The sequence below is a fragment of the Mustela erminea genome, chromosome 1, assembly GCF_009829155.1.
Source record: "Mustela erminea isolate mMusErm1 chromosome 1, mMusErm1.Pri, whole genome shotgun sequence".
Taxonomy (NCBI): domain Eukaryota; kingdom Metazoa; phylum Chordata; class Mammalia; order Carnivora; family Mustelidae; genus Mustela; species Mustela erminea.
In genome coordinates this window covers 166,392,820-166,409,895 of record NC_045614.1, presented here as the reverse complement: position 1 = coordinate 166,409,895, position 17,076 = coordinate 166,392,820, and the positions used below count along the sequence as shown (strand labels likewise).

At 37.2% G+C, this 17,076-nt stretch overlaps 1 long non-coding RNA gene across 1 annotated transcript in view; it reads right to left on the bottom strand.

Annotated features, from left to right (window-relative positions):
• LOC116567018 overlaps positions 1 to 17,076 on the bottom strand; it is a 101,550-nt gene that overhangs the window by 25,070 nt on the left and 59,404 nt on the right. Inside the window, exon 2 of the long non-coding RNA XR_004276077.1 lies at positions 16,888 to 16,997. This is a non-coding gene — a long non-coding RNA (uncharacterized LOC116567018). The remainder of the gene's footprint in view (positions 1 to 16,887; positions 16,998 to 17,076) is intronic.

Below are 17,076 nucleotides of genomic sequence, written 5' to 3'. Positions count from 1 at the left end.
ACCCTGGAATCATGACCCAAGCTGAAGGCAGCTGCTTTAACCGACTGATCCACCCAGGTGCCCCCAAAATCTTTTTTCTAAAAAAGAATGCAAATATCACAGGAGCAGAGGAAGGAGGCTTTGACAAGCAAAAAATTGTGAAGAAAATATGAGTGTGGACAAACTCAGATGTAAAAACAAACAAAACGAACAAAAGAGAAATAACAGCCTTGTGGAAATACACTTGGTATGGGGGCACTGAAGGGAACTGTGCTATGTGTCTGTGGGACACTAGAGTTAGCAGCCGGTGAGTGCTGTTTGGACTCCTAGCTCTGTGTGTTCTGGCTCACCCAGGATTTGGGTTTCCCTCGAGGTTCTGAACATAGATGTGATTGGGTACTGCTCACTGGCCTTCACTTCGTAAGTCATCTTAACAACCAGATTAAAACATCTTGAGCTCTAAGGCCATCTCTCTCTCTCTCTCCTAAATACCTAGGACTAAACCGTATTTGACACTTAGTAAATGCTTACTGATGGATTCAAAACAACTCTGTGACCTTATAAATTAATCTTTGTCCAGAAATACAGAAGGTAATGATTCCAAGTTTTGTTATTTCACTTTATAAAGTGACAAGGGATGCAATTTAACTTCGAACACATTCATTTCCTCCTTTTTGTCATTATTATTAAGACTTGGCAATAATAACACAGAACATAGCTGGAGCCAAGTAACAGAAGAATTTAACCCACTGGTATTTGAGGTTGATAAATGGCAGGAATTTGTCACAACTTGTTTATATCAAGAAAAAAAGAACTATTCCTCAGATGTATGAAGCAGCAGAAGAGAATAATACTCCTTACTGGATTATCTCTTCTTACCATTTATTCTTTCAAATGGAAGAATGCCAACTCCAAGTTCAAATTTTTTAATGAGAAAACACCATAATGACAAATATGAAATGAATCAAATGTACTGGTTACAGGAAAATTTCCGAATAATTCCTTGGTAGTTCAAAATCTGTAAAGATGGATAAAACAGAAGCAGTAATCCTCTTGAAATTTGAAGACAGTTACTAAGTTACCATTCAGCCTCCTCTTTTTTTTTCCCCAACTAAATAGCCCTAGCTTCTTTAGCTTACAGACAGGTCGTATTTTTCATCTCTTTAATCATGGTGGTGGGTCTTTTCTGAACCAGCCAATTTCTCCACATCGTTCTCAGGTAATTTTCATGACTTTACAATGGCTTGTGTTTAATGGCAGAGTGAGCAACAAAAAAAATCAAAGATTTATTTGGCTCTTGTTGGCCTGTATTAAAACAATGACAGAATGTTCTGGCTTATAGACAAGGAGGAAGCAATAAATATAGCATGTCTGACCTTCAGGAAAGTTTTTGACTCTATTACGAATATTTTATTTAGCAAGCCAGAAAGCTAATCATCTTCATTACATAATGGAAAGGAACTCTTAAGGCTTCAACCTTTCATTTCTAATCCTTGTAATCCTGTGTCAAATAGAGTGGTCCTTTTTACTTATTTCTAAATCTTTGAGGACAGTGTGATGTCCTTTTTGGTGTTCTCATAAAGTATAACATCTAGATCCTCTTCCAGCTTATGTCATGGCTGAACCAGAACACACTTCTCCATACTAAACCTTTCTGCTACTTTATACCAGAATAATATTTTGATAGATTCCACAGAAAGCTTACCCGGAGGAATGAAGGAGGAGAAAGCAGAGAATAAAACAAATGGTAAAATTTCAACACCACAAAGATAAGTTCTTAGTATCCCTCAAAACTAACTCAGTGGCTTAAAATCCTAATTTGTTTATCATAAATTTTAGTCATTACCTTGATCTGTATCTGAAACAGTCCTGCTGGTATTTTTCATATTCCTAAGAAGCAAATTAGATGAGGTATTGAATAGGGAGTTAGTATACCAAGGTTACTACTGATTTTGGATTTGTAAACTTTAGGCAAGATACTCAATATTCTAGGCTTCCTTCTTTCATTCAAATCACATATACTGAGTTCCCAGGGTACAACATAGTCTCCTAAGGCTTCAATTTTACAGAATAAAGTTGACTTAGATGCTTCTAAATTGCCTTCCACCATCACAAGTGTATGCTTTCTGGTCCTATTGATATTTGAGGCCAAAGAAATCATGCTTGGTTACACCTTGGAATCTTCATTTTTTTTTTTCCTGAGTATTTTTTCTCTGCTCCCATTCTAAAGTGCTTGCTTCAATTTGCAATAATCACAAATGCTCAACTGAATCTAGTACTTCTAAATGCTTAGCTAATTAAGTGGTTCTCTTCAATTAAAAAAAAAGAGATTTTATATCCCATTGCACAGCCCATTCCAACTTGAATAAATAATACTCTGAGAAGAGTGGAAAAGTTTACATTTTCACATTCTCAATATCTGTTGATCAAAGATCTTGTGGGAAAGGTTCATGAGGGCAAGAATTAGGTCTTATACCCCTTTATAGCTTTCTCTTTGATTATCAGTGTCCATTGTACTTTGGCCTTATTCATTAATTGAGAGATGGGTAGGATCTGAACTCAGGCTGCTAGGCCCAGAGTTCATGCCTGGACCACTGCCCCTATGGTGGGATGGGCCAGGTTTTCATCAGCTGGTGTAGTCAACAAATGTATCACTTACAGTTATAGTGATACCTATTTGCACTACTATGTGCTGATCAATAAAATGAAACTTTTTGAAAATTAGTGGAATATGGATTCTATGTGTAATACTGGAACTCACACTATAAATAATTAGGATCCAAATCAAAATTTTTAACCCACAAAAGCACAAGGATGATGACAGAGGTTATTTAGCAAGTTCAGATTAAAGACTATTATCATTTCATTTGTCTTTGTTTCCTAAGAATAAATTTAGTACCATGCAAGAAATGAACATTATATTCTTTTGATGCAATAATATTTCACAAAGATTTGATATGCATGAAGCTAATACTGTAAATAAAGCAAATATATTCTGTTTCATAAAAAAAGGTGATGAATAGCACTTTCCAGACTTATTTAAGCTTCCTGCATTTTATAACTTTTATAGCAAGATGAATTAGCATGATGTGGTAAAACATGATGGCAGATGCCAGAGAAAATTAAGTCTTTATGGGCAGAGAAGTAAGAGGACTCCACATATAGCATGAAAATAAGACAAATCAGTGATTTTCCAGTCAATTGTTAATCTTATTTTCTGTTCAGCTACTCCACATGTTTATCCTGATCTGAAAACTTTATGGAGTCCCAGTGTAAAGCTTCATCAAAATAAAGGGTGCCAATAATGGTGAACCCTGCCATATTTTATTATAGCTTGGTGAGGCAGACAAATGGTCATAAGGGGTGGAGATAAGAGGAAGAGAGTATTTCAGCAATCTGTTGGTAATAGGATTCCTGACTCAAAGGCCCCAAATTGCAAAGTCAAACCCAAATATGTATGTGTGTGTGTGTAAGGGAGAGATGGAAGGACAGGAAAAGGGAAGTACAGGGAGGACGGGAGGAGAAGTGGGAAAGATGAAGTGGTGGAATATATTTAAACAATGAGATCTGGTGGAGGCTAATTTGTGAAAGTAGAATTAGAGGGAAAAGATAATGACTGCGATTATAAACTTCATTGCTCTCTTTCACATCACGCAATTGTTCAAAGACACAAGAAGTATTTTATGCTTTATGTGTTAGAAGAACATGTGAATATTAAATTTAGAATCTGTGCATATGTAGAAATACCAACATATATTAACAGCTTATATTGCATAAAAATATAGAACATATATGGATTCTTCAGTTTATGAAAATAAGATGAAAGATATAGAAACCAGTGATTGAATACCATTACTCTGTAAACCAAACAGAACTCTCACTCACTCTCATGTGTGTATATATATATATATGTACATATTTAATCAACAATCTCATCATCACATAATGTATGCCAATATCCTAGTGGATAATTCCAGCTCCTATTTTCAAAAAAGAAGTGATACAATTTAATTTATCCTAGCCAAGAAAATAATTGACACTTATTAGAGGTGTGAACCTGAATATATGACTTCACCACTCTGAGCCTCCATAAAGGGAGAATATATATGGGAAGTTTTCTGCAGAATGCCTACCACAAATTTAGGACACAACAAATTTTAGTTATGTTTACTTGGAACAAAGCCTAATATTTTTGTTTGGGTGTTTTTACAGAATACTTTATATATTGAAAAATGTATCACCTAATCCTGACTGATCAATCACTGGCTTTTTTTTTTTTTTTTTTTTTTGGAAGACTATTCTATCCATGATAAAAACAGACTCACTTGATTAATTCAATATGGATTTCAGTGCAGAGGTCATATTAAAGACTAAGGAAAGTCTGTGAACATCCAAAACGTAGTATAGCTGATCCACATTATTTGCATATTCTGGATTTTTAGTTGGCCCACTTGTATAAATGTATTTGTAACCCCAAAATCAATACACCAGGGAGGAGGGGCATGATGGTGGAGAAGTGGGAGAACTTGTTTCAACTAGTCCCCTGAATTGAGATAATAATCTACCAGAACATTCTGAACACTCATGAAATCAGCCTGAGATATAAGATTATACACTTCTGGATCTCTACAGGGGCAGACGATCATCAGTGAAGAGGTGCACCTTGCCTGGATCATAGTTGATATATTCATCCCTACATTCCCTCAACCACTCTCATCAAAATGACTATGAGAAGGAATACCCAACACAGGAAAAATTCAGAGACTGTAACCTCTCCATTGGAACTATTGGATATGGACATAAACAATATGTTGGAAATGGAATTCAGGGTAACAATTATCCAGGCAATGGCTAGTTTGGAGATGATTAGTGGTAACACAGAATCTCTAAGTGCAGAAGTGAGAGCTGATCTGGCAGAACTTAAAAATCCTATCAATGAGATCCAATCTACTCTAAATAATCTAACAGCTAGGGTAAATGGGGCAGAAGATCAAATTAGTGATCTAGAAGACAAAAAGATAGAAAAGAAGAATCAGGGGGAATCCTGGAACACACTTAGAAGCCATGAAAGCAAAATTAGGGAAATAAATAATGCTACGAGATGTTCCAATGTCAGACTTATTGGGATCCCTGGGGGGGTAGAGAAAGAGAGAAGACTAGAAGATATAGTTGAACAAATACTGGATGAAAATTTCCCTAATCTGGGGAATGGAACAAGTGTTCATCTCCCAAAAGAAGAGGGGACACCCCCAAGATCAACAAATCTAGAAAGACCTCCAGACACATAATTGTGAAATTCATGAGTCATAAATTCAGAAAGGATGTCTTAAGGGCAGCTAGGGGGAAGAGATTTCTTATGTCCAGAGGAGGGGCCATCAGAACATTGTCAGACCCGTCTACAGAAACCTGGCAAGCCAGAAACGGCTGGCAAGACATATTCAGGGCACTAAATGAGAAGAACATGCAGCCAAGAATACTTTATTCAGCAAGGCTGACATTCAGAATGGATGGAGAGATAAAGAGCTTCCAAGAACAGCAAGGTTTAAAAGATTACGTGACCACCAAGCCAGCACTACAAGAAATAGTAAGAGGGTTCTATAAAAGAAGTAAGAATGCAAGAATGACATAGAACAGAAATTTACAGAGACAATCTATAGAAATAAGGACTTCACAGACAACATGATATCAATAAAAACTTATCTTTCAATAATCACTCTCAATGTGAATGGCCTAAATGCTCCTATAAAACAGCACAAGGTTGCATACTGGTTAAAACGCCAGGACCCATCCATATATTATCTACAAAAGACACATTTTGAACCTAAATATACATCCAGAGTGAAAGTGAAGGGATGGAGAAACATTTTTCATGCCAACGGGCCTCAAAAGAAAGCTGGGTAGCAATTTTCATCTCTGATAAATTCGTCTTTAAGCTAAAGACTGTAGTCAGAGATATAGAAAGACACTACATCATTCTTACAGGGTCTACCCATTAAAATCTAACAACTGTAAATATTTATGCCCCAACATGGGAGCAGCCAACTACATAAGCCAACTGTTAATCAAAATAAAGAGTTACACTGATATACTGAAATCATCTAAGCAGAAAATTCACAAAGAAATCAAGAGATTTGAATGACACATTGGACCAGATGGACCTCATAGATATGTACAGAATATTCCACCCTAAAACAACAGAATACTCATTCTTCTCAAGTGCACATGAACTTTCTCTAGAATAGACCACATACTGGGTTACAAATCAGGGCTCAACCAATACCAAAAGACTGAGATTATTCCCTGCATATTCTCAGACCACAGTGCTTTGAAACTGGAACTCAACTATAAGAAAAAGTTTGGAAGGAATCCAAACACTTGGAAGCTGAAGACCATCCTGCTCAAGAATGTTTGGAGGGGCACCTGGGTAGATCAGTGGGTTAAAGTCTCTGCTTTTGGCTGACGTCATGACCTCAGGGTCCTGGGATTGAGCTCCGCATCAGGGGCAGGGAGCCTGCTTCCCCCCTCTCTCTCTCTGCCTGCCTCTCTGTCTACCTGAGATCTTTGTCTGTCAAAAAAGAAAAAAAAATGTTTGGATCAACCAGGAAATCAAAGAACTTCAACAATTCATGGAAACCAATGAGAATGAAGACACATCGCTCCAAAATCTATGGTATACTGCAAAGGCAGTCCTAAGGGGGTAAATACATAGCCATCCAAGCCTCACTCAAAAAGATTGGAAAATCCCAAATACAGCGGCTCTCTTAATACCTTAAAGAACTGGAAAATCAACAACAAATTAAGCCAACCCCAAGCATAAGAAGGGAAATAATTAAGATTAGAGCAAATATCAAGGAGTTAGAAACTAGAGATACAATAGAACACATCGACAAAACTAGAAGCTGGTTGGTTCTTTGATAGAATTAACAAGATCAATAAACCACTGGCCAAACTAACCCAAAAGAAAGGAGAGAGAGGACCTAAATTAATAAAATTATGAATGAAAGGGGAGAGACTAACACCTAGGAAATAGAAACAATCAGAAATTATTATCAACAGTTATATGTCAATAAGTTAGGCAACCTAGAAGAAATGGATGCATTCCTGGAAACCTATAAACTTCCAAGACTGAAACCCAGAAAATATTGGCAACCTGAATAGATCAATATCTAGTAACAAGATTAAAGCAGTGATCAAAACCTCCCAAAAAACAGGATCCAGGACCTGACAGATTCCCTGGGGAATTCTACCAAACATTCAAAGAAATAACACCTATTCTCTTGAAGCTGTCTCAAAAAATAGAAACATAAGGAAAAGTTCTGGACTCTTTCTATGAAGCCACCATTACCTTGATCCCCAAACCAGGCAAAGACCCCAGGCAAAGACCCCATCAAAAAGGAGAATTTCAGGACAATATCCCTGATAAGATTCTCAACAAGATCCTAGCTAATAGGGTACAACAGTACATTAAAAAGATTATCCACTATGACCAGGTGGGATCTATCCCTGGGATGAAAGGGTGGTTCAACATTCACAAGTCAATCAATGTGACAGAACAAATCAATAAGAGAAGGAAAAGAAGCACATGGTCCTCTCAATTGATGCAGAAAAAGCATTTGACAAAAATACAGCATCTGTTCCTGATTAAAACTCTTCAGAGTATAGGGATAGAGGGAACATTCCTCAACTTCATAAAATTTATCTATGAAAAACCCATAGCAAATATCATTCTCAGTGGAGAAAGGCTGACAGTCTTCCCACTGCAATCAGGAACACGACAAGGATGCCCCCTCTAACCATTGTTGTTCAACTTAGTACTAGAAGTCCTAGCAACAGTAATCAGACAACAACAAAAAAAGGTATTCAAATTGGCAAAGAAGAAGTCAAACTCTCTCTCTTCACAGGTGACATTCTGTAAGAAGATATTCACAAATGACACTATAAACAAAGGGCTGATATCCAAGATCTATAAAGAACTCCTCAAACTCAATACACAAAAAACAGGGAATCATGTCAAAAAATGGGCAGAAGATATGAACAGATACTTTCTCTAAAGAAAACATACAAAAAGCTAACAGACACATGAAAAAAAAAAATGTTCATTATCATTAGCCACCAGGGAGATTCAAATCAAAACCACATCGAGATACCACCTTACACCAATTAGAACGACCAAAATTAATAGGACAGGAAACAGCAGGTGTTGGAGAGGATGTGGAGAAAGGGGAACCCTCTTACGCTGTTGGTGGAAATCCACATTGGTGCAGCCACTTTGGAAAATAGTGTGGAGATTCCTCAAAAAATTAAAACTAGAACTACCCTATGGCCCTGCAATTGCACTACTGGGTATTTACCCCAAAGATACATATGTAGTGAAAAGAAGGGCCAACTTCACCCCAATGTTCATAACAGCAATGGCCACAATCACCAAACTGTGGAAAGAGCCAAGATACCCTTCAACAGATAATGGATAAAAAAGATATGGTCCATATATACGATGGAATATTATACAGCTATCAAAAGGATGAATACCCAACTTTTGTATCAACTTGGACGGGACTGGAACAGATTATGCCGAGTGAAATAAATCAAGCAGAGAAAGTCAATTATCATATGGTTTCACTTTCTTGTGGAGCATAAGGAATAACATGGAGGACATTAAGAGAAGGAAAGGAAAAATGAATTGGGATAAATCAGAGGGAAGACAAAGCATGAGAGACTGTGGACTCTGAGAAAAAACTGAGGGTTTTGGAGGGGAGGAAGGTTGGGGGATGGGTGAGCCTGGTGGTGGGTATTAAGGAGGGCACGTATTGCATGGAGCATTATGTGTGGTACATACACAATGAATCTTGGAACACTGACAAAATAAAATTAAATTTAAAAAAAATCAATACACCACTTTGGGCTCCTTCCCAGATGCATGCAAAAGAGTGACAACTTTGAGCCACTACCATGCCCATTCACAGCAGAAGGCACCTCTGCCTTAGTATCTCAGGTCTCACATTATAATCAATTATCCTTTCAGATGTCTATTCAGTGCCTTATTTTTCACATTTTGTGGTTTTTGTTGGTGATTTTGCTCTTTATAATGGCCTCCAAGTGTACTGCTGAAGTGTTTCCTAGTGTTCTTATGTGCAAGAAGGCTGCGATGTGCTTTAAGGAAAAAAGCACCTGTGTTGGATAAGCTTCATGCAGACATGAGTTATAGTGCAATTGGTTTTGAAATCCATCTTAACAAATCAACAGTATATATTAAATTAGGTGTCTTTAAACCGATAAACACATACAACAAAGTTACATATTGATTTGTTCACGTGTTTATCAACCAGTGCTCCCAGGAACCTAATCCTGCCCTTCCTATCCAGCAACGTTTCAGCAAATACCAATACAGTATTGGAGGATATAGTGGGGGCTTTATAGAATATAACCACCGTGAATAATGAGAACTGGATACATCTGATTTTTAAGAAGACATAGTTTATCTGTGGTGATATACATGTTAGACAACATAAACAAGAACATCAGAAAGATTGATATAGCCACAAAATAATATACATGAAGCCAGTTTTCCAAAGCTCATATTTCTGGTACAATTTTAGCCTTAAGGCTGAAAATGAAAAAAGGCCTCTAAACAACAAAGCTTTGTTGAACCTCTGTTTTTGCCAGCCTGGGGACACTTTTTACTCTGGGCTCTTCCTCCTACATATTCATGGTTACCAGGATGTAAGAATTATGGCTACTGAAACGAGGGGTTGGGGATGGTGAATTGAGAGGCAGAGGAAAACCAGAACTGGCTAAATAAACGTAGTTAAGTTAGATCTGAGGAGTGGTTGGAAGTCAATGGGAACTAATTTGGGATATATGAGGTGTGGAAACTTGATGGTCAGTGATATGGTAGACCATTTTATCGTAATGTTCACAAAAATAGTTGTTACTTTCCCATTACAGCCAATACATGCGTCAACAGGGAACAAGGTAAAAATCAGAATTGCAATTATTAACTTAATAAAACTAGTCTTACTTCTATTTTTTATGAAATGTGTGTGCCTCCCCCCAATCTGCCAATAGTTTCTATTTATCTAGTCAATATTAATGTAATTAATGAAATCAATTAATTCAATTAATCTATTCAAGTAATTCAATTAAGTACTTACTCTGTGTAAGTATTTGATATTGGAGCTGAAAAATGAAACGAGATGTAGCTGTTGCCGCCCTGGAACCCACCATCTAGTACAAAAAACAGTTACATCATAATCCCATATGTTCATGGGAGCAGGGTTGAAAAATTGGTGATTTTCTCCCCCCAGTGACAGGAGGAGATGGAATGGGAGTGTGTCCTCGGAGTTGAAACTGAAGAATGGATCCTTAGGCATGAGACTCAGTTTATAATTTAAGATAATATTAGTAGTTCTGAAACTTCAACCCTGTTAGTCTCAAATTTCTAAAGTGTGTTTAGATCCCCTGGAGCTGTTAAAGTTCAGACTCTGATGCCACAGGTCTGGGTTAGGGACTGAAACTTGTGGTTGGCAACAAGCTCCCAGGTATTGCGGATGCTGCTTATCTGCAAACCATACCTTGAGTTGCAAAGCCTTAGTATATACAAATTTCACCTGGTGTTCTTGAAAAACCACTGGTTCTGGAGCCCTCTTCCCAGACATGCAGATTCAACAGTCCCAGAGGGGGTCAATGGTGCCAAGTGATTCCAGCACAGATGGTATTCGGGCAACAGTTCTACAGAGCACTGATTATGAGCGCATACATCGTCTTAATTCATTAGCTGTCTCCACCTAAGATTAACACATGTTTTCTCATTCTTACCACCTGGACATTTTTTAAACACACCTTGTAATATTAGGAAGACAAAATAAGGCTGAAAAATAACACGTGTGCTTGAAATTAGAATTCAGAAGACGCAGCCAAATTTATTTATTTGAAAAACAAATACAGTCTGCATTTATTATTTTTTTAAAGATCTTTTATTTATTTATTTGAAATAAAGCAAGAGAGAGAGAGAGAGCTCATGAGTGGGGGGTTAGGGGAGAAGGAGAGGGAGATGAGGTCTCGATCCAAGGACCCTGGGATCATGACCTGAGCTAAAGGCAGAGGCTTAAATGAGACACCGAGGGGCCTCCAGTCAGCGTTTATTATCAACGAATGTCTCAGTTGTCATATTAGGTGCTAGGGTTACAAAGACTGAGGGGGATAAAAAAAAGAAATGCCTGCTCTTTAAGCCCATTTCAGCTGAACAAATATGTCCTGAATGTTCCATGGGCCATTGTGCTGGGCATAGGGTCATCTCACATTGCTGCCCTGGAACCCACTGTCAAGTTATACACTTGTCGAATTGTCTCACTTGTTTAGAAACTACTACTTGAAGAAGTGACGTTTTCTCTTGGGTTTCCTATGAGTACTACCAAAATTATTCTGGAAATTTTACATATGTGTGTCATAGAGAACTTATTTTGCCCAGATGAACTGCAATCACCTAGTGCACAAAGTATAAAGCATTTGTTCAACAGATCTTAGTTTCGTGTAAAAGAACTGAATTTCATCTAAGTCAAGCAGAGAAAGACAATTATCGTATTGTTTCACTCATATGTGGAACATAATAGCACGGAGGACCACATGGGAAGGGAGGGAAAAGTGAATGGGAAGAAATCAGAGAGGCAGACAACCTATAAGGGACTCTGTCCTCTTGGAACTGAACTGGGGGTTACAGAAAGGAGGGGGCTGGGGAGATGGGGTAACCGTGTGATGGGTACCAAGGTGGGCACATGTGGTGTTGAGCACTGGGTGTTATATGCAACTGATGAATCGTTGAACACTACATCAAACTGGAAGAGATTATGCTGAGTGAAATAAGTCAAGCTGAGAGAGTCAATTATCATATGGTTTCACTTATTTCTGGAGCATAACAAATAGCATGGAGGACATAGGGAGTTAGAGAGGAGAAGGGAGTTGGGGGAAATTGGAAGAAGAGGTGAACCATGAGAGACTATGGACTCTGAAAAACAATCTGAGGGGTTTGAAGGGGCGGGGGGTGGGAAGTTGAGGGAACCAGGTGGTGGGTATTAGGGCACGGATTGCATGGAGCACTGGGTGTGGTGCAAAAATAATGAGTACTGCTATGCTGAAAATAAATAAAAGAAAAAAAATGTTTATTGTGAAAAGAAAACTAATGATGTACTGTATGTTGGCTAATAGAACATAATTTTAAAAAAGAAAGAAAAACAGTAAAAATTAAGTAAATAAAAGAACTGAATTTCTAAATGTCAAATGGTTATTATACTGAATCCCTTATCAAAAATAACAATTTGGTGATTCGAGCCTTATACTGTGTTGCAAGTCTTGTTTTTAAGTATGTGGTCTGTTTTACTCCTGATGTTCAAATTTCTGCAATAGCTCTGATATTTTCTTATCTTCTGTGTTAATAGAAGGATCCAGAGTTTATTAGTAGAAGAATGTGAAATCCACAAAGGTATTCTCCCCTTCATCTCTCTGGTTTTATTTCAAAGTCGTCTCTATTAAATCAGAGCAAAAGACACAGTATTTTAAGATTGCTTTCTCTTTAGTAATGCTGCAATGCCCAAACAGTAAGGGTTTTTTTGTTGTTGTTTATTTGTTTGTTTATTTGTTTTGGTCAGATGCCTTTGTCAAGTAATGGAAACAGAGCAAATTATTCCAATAAAGATCATTTTAGTTGCAAATAAAGAACCTGGTTTCTCCTGGGCAAAGTCTATGATCTGTAACACTGTTAGCTCAAGAAAGACGAAGACTGTTCTGTTCTCATTTATGTGTCAAACATGACTGGTTAACCTTAAAAATACCAAATAAATGCCAAAGAAAAGAGCACAACTTAAAATTCTTAGAGAAAAATAATTTCAGGTATACTTCTGCAGTAAAAGGAAAAAAAGGCCTCGTTGGCTTGGGGGCATACGTCACTAGCAATGCCAAACTGATGAAAATGTGAAAGTTTTGCAAGTGTGAGAAAAATGTCGCGGTCACACTGGGAAGAATAATGTACCCAGTGGTACCAGGCCAACAAATCACACTTTGTTTTTACCCTGATGTCTGCTCTGCGGTCTAGAAGTTCCCTCTGCTCCAGGAGTTCTGACCTCAAAAGAGTTTTCTGGCTATGAAGAGAGAATAAAATTTTCTCTTCAAAGCAAGGCAAAATATAGTACAATTGCTAACTTTTGTTCACACTGATAGATTAGCTGTCTCAACCCGACCCACGGCACAGTACTTCTAGGACAGGGTTGGAAGGGCATGATGTCTACTTGGTCAGCTCCTCCCTTATGTGAGTGGAAGCTAATAATTATTTCCAGTTTAGCGCCAATCACTTCGGTAATGCAGGACCTGCATTCCACTCCCATTCCATCAAAAAGAATAAAGTTGTATCTGTACCATTTAGTTTTTAGTGCTCACAATGGGGAGGGGTGATCATACAGATCAAAAAGCAAACAAAATAATGGCTATCTCAATACATGCATGAAATCCTAAGAAAATGAATGGAAAACCATGTTTTAAATGATGGCCACAGCTACCATACAGATCTGCCAAATTATCAACTGAATTTTCAAAATTCTATTCTATATTCTAGTCAGAATAATTCTGTCCTTCAGCACAACCCTCCCTTCACAATCTGTAGTAGCAATTAGTACCTCTGATATTTTTACTATTGTGTTCAATGCATATTATGATGAATACAAGCTATTAAAATCCCCCAAGTCTGGGGTGCCTGGGTGACTCGGTCATTTAGCATCTGGCTCAGGCTCAGGTCAGGATCCCAAGGTCCTGGAACTGAGCCCCGCATCGGGCTCCCTGGTCAGAAGCTGCTTCTCTGTCTCTCATTCCCCCAGCTTGTGTTCCCTCTCTCACTGTGTCTCTCTGTCAAAAAGTAAATCTTAAAAAAAAAAAAAAAAAAATCTCCAAGCCTTATGGAACCTTGAGTCTTTTGTTTTTAATATGAGAAAAATTATGCGTCATTACTTTCCCATACTTAAAGGAAATAAACTTCTATTTTAACACTGAAATATGTTGCAAAGTAAAATTTGAAATACAGTAATATAATTATACTGCTGCTTTGTAACCAATCATATATGATAACATATAATTGAATGACTCCTGTACCAGAAGAATCACAACTATGGAAAAAAGACAAAGAGCCTAACTTATTCTGACTAATCAGGATTGATGTTAATTAAAAAAGAGTGTAAGATAATGACTTCTCATTACTACCTGCTAGATGGAAATAGATTGCTCTTCTTCTAGGTAAAATAGTAATTAAGTAACTTTTTAAGAAAGATTTATTTTCAGAAGACTTTCTTCTAAAATTGGTGAAGTACTCATATAAAGGCCTTTTTATGAAATCAACCAAAAATATACATATTTCACTAAAGGCTGTATATTCTTTAGTATTTGTCACTTGTTTGATGTGCATGAGATAAGGACAGCATTTGAACAGATGGTAATCAGAACAAAACTTACTTTGTGGAATGTTTCGCATTAAAGAATATGATGTAGTGAACTGATTTAGAGCTCAAGTCCAAATCCCAATTCCTTCCTCAACCAGCTCTGTGACCTGCACCCAACTGTTTTGAGTTCTCTAAGGCTTAATGTTCTCATCTGTAAAATTTTTAAAATAACAGGTCCTGCTTCACAGAGCTAGTGTGCATATGAAGTAAAGTCATGTATGTACTATCCATTGCACACAGCATGGCACATAAAAAGAGCTAAATAAATGTTAGCTATATTATTTCTATATTGCTGTATCATAAATCACCAAACTTAGTGGCTTAAAAAAGCACCAACTTGTTAGCTCACAGGTCCCATGTGGCAGTAGTCTGGACACAGGGGAGATGAGTCCTCCGCTCAGAGTCTCCCTGGAGGAAGTGAAGGTATTAGCTGGGGTTGCAATCAGGATGCTCAAGATCTTCCAAGTTTACCTGGTGTTGGCAGAATTCATTTTCTTACTGTTGGGAGACTGAGGCCCTCAATAATTGGAGACTGCCCCCATTTCCCTGCCACATGACCCTTCCATGACATTGTGGTTTGTTTCTTCAAAACCAAGGAGTGCACCTGCTGTTGGTTCTCTCTCCCTGACTTCTCCCATCTTGACTGCTAAGTCGTTTTAAAAAGAGCTCATCTCATTATGTCAGGCCCTCCCGTAATAATCTCCTTCTGATTAACTTAAAGCCAGCCAATTAGGACCTTAATTACCCCTACTAAATACTTCCCCCCTTTGTCAGGTACAGTAACTTAATCATGGGAGTGATAATCCCATTATATTTACAGTTCTCACCTACATTCAAGGGAAGGTAATTCCTACCAGGAGTACAAATGTGAAACCAATCTTAGAACTTTGACTACCATAGTTATCTTCTTATTGCTGCTGTTGTTATAGTAAATGTTGACTAGAGTGTCTCTTATTTAAATGAGTCTGAGCATATGATTCAGATGTACCTTATTTTTTCAAAGCCCTCCATTGTAAATATCATTTTCATGTATATGTTTGAGACAAAAATATTTGAATTTTTAAAGAATTCTGCACATAATCTCAGTGATTTGTTCAAGCAGATTTTCCCAGACATTTACAAAAAAAAAATAATAGCAGCAATGGAAAGAAAAAAAAATAATAGCAGCAATGGAAAGAAAGTCAACCACAAAATTATAAAATGACCCAATATAAGCTTAGAAGCAATGCTTCCAATACAATAGTGAGTTAAACTAAGAAGCATCACAGAAAACTACAACTGAAAAGTTAGGGGAAAAAAATAAAATAATGACTGTTTACACAGCTAGATGATAATTAACACCCCTACAAAATAATATTATATCATATATACACATACATACACATACAAAACTGCTATGCTAAATAAATAAATGACACTATTTGCAAAACCGAAGGAAAAAAGATGAAAAAAAAAGTTTGTTATGAATAGTGTTTTTTAGAAGGTTTTATTTATTTGAAAGAGAGAGAGAGAGAGCAGAAGCTGGGGAAGCACAGAGGGAGAGGGAGAAGCAGACTCCCTGCTGAGCATGGAGTCCAATGTGGGGCTTGATCCCAGGACTCTGAGATCATGATCTGAGCCTAATGTCGATGTCCAACTGACTGAGCCACCCAGGCACCCCTGTCATGGATAGTTTTGATTTTGAAAGAAAAGACCTTTACACTATTAATAGGATTACCTTAATTAAAATTAGGTAAATTAGTAATAAACTATTCATCAATTTATGACTACATTAAATCATAGTTGGGGAATAAACTATAGTAATATTTTGAGAAAATCTAATCTTTACTAATATTATCAAAATCATTTAATGATAGAATCCCTACCTCTGCATGGTAATTCACACAGAAAAAATAATTTAGGCCAAGAAAAAAATAATATTTCAGAAACTTATGGGGGAGGGTAAATGGCACAATTAATTGGGAGAGAATCTATTAAGCTGGATGAGGAAAAGAATCAAATTACTGGAGCTAAATGAGTTAAGTAATCTAGGGAGCTATATTCAGATCAAAAGTTCTTGTAGAAAAACAGAGCAAACGATGAGACTGTAAGACCTGCAAAATAATTTACATTTTTGTTTCTACAAAATGAAATGAAATCGGACCAAGAAGAACTCAGGTCTCAGTAACAGTGAACTGCATATACACCTATCCCAGTGAACTTAGTGACAGGGTCTTTACCTCATGGTAATGATATGGAATGATGGAAAATCTCATGCAAACAAACTAACCCTAAACCAGGCTCACCCCGGAGGAAAAATTTGAAATCTTTACAGGTTTTGTGCAGAAGATAATGAGTGAGATCGTATAAACATGAGACCCAAATATGATTTATGTACATAATAGTTCAATTAGGCTTATATACCTGTGAGATTCCAGATATTGGATGTACTTACAGTTTCTCCCATGGATTTAGTCACGGTCAATGCTATTGAATTAAATAAGCTAATCACACATTGTTTCACTGGTTCTTCCTTTGGGCTTTGCTTCCATAAGGAAGTTTGTCCTGGGAAAGACAAGAGAACATTCTGTTGGTTGCAATTGTAAACAGGATTCCAACAGTCTTAATCCCTGTTCCCACTATC